This window comes from Hibiscus syriacus, unplaced genomic scaffold, assembly GCF_006381635.1.
Source record: "Hibiscus syriacus cultivar Baekdansim isolate YM2019G1 unplaced genomic scaffold, ASM638163v2 tig00015498_pilon, whole genome shotgun sequence".
Taxonomy (NCBI): Eukaryota; Viridiplantae; Streptophyta; class Magnoliopsida; order Malvales; family Malvaceae; genus Hibiscus; species Hibiscus syriacus.
The window spans coordinates 509906-513226 of record NW_024062367.1 but is presented as its reverse complement, the minus strand read 5'-3'; the positions used below and the strand labels follow the sequence as shown (position 1 = coordinate 513226).

Sequence of the window (3321 nt, the reverse complement as noted above, 5' to 3'; positions counted from 1 at the left end):
CACATAAAAACAATAATTTTTGTTGTTGTTGTTTGTTCTTCTTTTCCAGCTTTGCTTAAAATGGTAAAGCATGAGACATTGTAATCTGTTTTTTCTTTTCCCAACAATGCAGAACAACATTTTAAACTCTTCTTCTCAATGTAAACGTTTGCTTTTCTTTAGAATCCTTTTACTGTTCAACAATATATTCGACGCATAAGAAAACATGATCTAAGGTGCATTCAGATTAAGGATTTGATAATTGGACGTATTCAGATATGAAGAGTGATTAATGATTAGGTTCTTCAATTTGGAAGTTGGAGATGTCTACGCTGTATGAAAAATCCGACTCCAAACCTCCTTCTGGTAATGTTTCATTTATACAAACGAACTAATGGTGAAAAGGATGTCTTTTTTGTTTAATGTTTTCTTCCATAAATGATTATGGCACACACGAGAAGGATATGCAAGCGACGAAAATATTGCTGGCAATAATGTTTTCCGGCCCTTTCTCTTGATGGAATGGCTGCATGCAGTTGTTTTTTGAATATATCATTTGTGATTTCATGAGGGAAACTAATGTTACTTGGGCTTGGGGGTTAGTGTTAAATACGAGTATTTATGCTTTTCTTTTTCGAGTTAGTTTCCCAAATTAGAACATGTTTCAGAAAACATAAATGTTTATCTAATAATATAGGCATGGTTCACTTGATTATGTTGGAATTGTAGGATCAGGGTCATGCTTGTATGATCTCTTATGTTCAGAGACACCACGTTGGGATCGACCAAGTGATGCAGAGACTACTACATCTTGGTTTCTCAGAAAAGAACAGAAATCCTCCGGTATTATCCCCTTAAGTCGAATGTATCGTTGTCCCATCCGTTACATGTTACAACTATATTATTCGGATTTGAGTATGAATGTCGTATATCGGATGCTTTCAACTAAATTCAATTTTAACTTGCATTATCCATTAAATAGGTGCACGGACAAGGCTTGAGAGAATGTTGGAAGAGTCTGGGAATAGTGTTTGTGCAGATTGTGGATCCCCGGATCCTAAATGGGTGTAAGTTATCTCATTCTTTTGACTCTCTCTGGGTTATGTTATTCGGATTTGAATATGTGTTAAACATATTCAAAGGATAACATTTGTGGTGCTTAAATTGGGTATGTTAAATTAGCATTGCCTTTTGTTTTACTATTTGTTTCTTCTTCTTCTTCTGCATTTTAGATCTTTAAGTCTTGGAGTTTTTGTTTGTATCAAATGCTCCGGTGTTCATAGAAGCCTTGGAACGCATATATCAAAGGTATGCTTTTTATATTGCTTTAAGTATCAAGTCGGAGCAAGATAACATTTCATCAGCTGGTTTTCTAATTCGAGAAGCAACTGTGCTAGGTTTTATCAGTAAAGCTAGATGAATGGACGGATGACCAAGTTGATTCTCTGGTAAATTTGGGTGGCAATAACGTAGTAAACAATAAGTATGAAGCTTTCCTCCCTGATAGCCTTAGTAAACCCAGATCAGATTCCTCCATTGAAGAACGCTCTGATTTCATTAGGAGAAAATACGAGATGCAGCAATTCTTGGAAGGCAATGAACAAACCAACTGCCTCCATCAAACTTCTTCGTCCACGTTACGAAATGCTTCCAACAACCATTTTAGTGATAAGAAACATAGTGACAAACAAAGCAGACATAGAATCGGTCAAAGATTTAGAAACAGCTGGGGAAGAAAAGATTGTGATCAGCTGAAGAGTAAGAAGAGCAACTCTTTGGTAATTACCTTTTTTTTTGTTTGATCTTGTATTGCTTTGAAAGTATTTGTAACATGGATTTTTTTATCAGTATGTTACTGAATGCTTGTTTAAATTCACTGTTTATAGGCAGGCATGGTGAATTTGTTGGACTGATTAAAGTGAATGTGGTTAAAGGCACCGATCTAGCAGTCCGGGACATGCTCACTAGCGATCCCTATGTCATTCTTGCACTGGGCCAACAAGTATGCTTCTTTTTCTGATCATGCATATCAGACAACATTTATACTAAAATCTGAATAACATAGAATGGTATTATTACATGTTGAACTGAAATGAAGAAATCTAATGAAGCATGTTATTGTAGTGATCTAATTTCCTCATAGTTTTTTCCCCTTTTTCGCAGTCGGTAAGGACTCGAGTCATAAGGAACAGCCTAAATCCGATCTGGAACGAAAGCTTAATGTTGTCAATTCCAGAAAGCATTCCTCCTTTGAAAGTGGTGAGTTTGATTCGTAAACAGCTAAAGGAAAATGTGAATTTTGTTGCCTGGAAGCTTAAACTCACCCTACCTTGTTTTAACTTTGCAGCTTGTGTATGATAAAGATACTTTCAAGGCTGATGATTTTATGGGGGATGCCGAGATCGACATTCAGCCTCTTGTCGCGGCGGCCAAAGCCTACGAGAAGTCGGAGATTAATGAATCAATGCAGCCTGGAAAATCGGTGGCAAGCAAAGAGAACCACCTGGTAAAAGATGGTACCATTACCTTAACAGATGGAAGAGTTAAACAGGAGATCTCCCTTAGGCTACAAAATGTTGAGAGGGGAACGTTAGAGATTGAACTCGACTGCGTCCCGCTAACGCAGTAGTGCTCGTAAATATCCACGTACATGCCAAGGCGTCTAAATTCGACTTCAATTGGATTATTAAATATAAAAATATTATTTTTCTATAGGATTCGGGTTAGAATAGTTGTATTTGTAGAATGTGCACTCATTTTTAATAAATTATAAAAAAAATCTGAACAAATATTATATTATAATCACTCCAAACTATTATAAAAAAATGATATAATCATCGACATTATTAACTAATTCTCAACTTCAAACATGCTCTACATCAACACCACCAACATGCTCTAAATTCTTAATGATACTGATTTGTCCTAATAAAATTGAGAACATCGTTGTTTGAGTCGATAAACAAAATATCCATCCCGTTCGAAAAGCATACCACAAGTTCGATCTGCAGCCCGAAAAGCATCGCAACAAATTTTATCAACTTCCGCGGAGCCATAATATGTTGTTGTTGCCCTCCAAATTTGTTCAAAACACCCATTGCGATAACTTTCCATCAAACACCAACACTGCTTGTTTCTTTTCACAAGATACGGAGCATAAATGGGAACTTCGCAATGGCTTAAAGGATTTGGGTGCTTTGAACGGTGATGATGGTGCTTCTTCGACGATTTCGGAGGCGGTGGAATCGGTCTAACCACTATCGTTACCGGTGGTGCTTCGGAGGACGGAATCGATTTAGCCATTGCTAACGAATGTGAGTTAATTTGGGACGATGGAGAACA

At 36.9% G+C, this 3321-nt stretch overlaps 1 pseudogene; it reads left to right on the top strand.

The window, feature by feature from the left end:
- The first annotated feature begins 245 nt into the window (after window positions 1-245).
- LOC120207950 lies at window positions 246-2619 on the top strand (annotated as a pseudogene).
- Window positions 2620-3321: the final 702 nt, after the last annotated feature.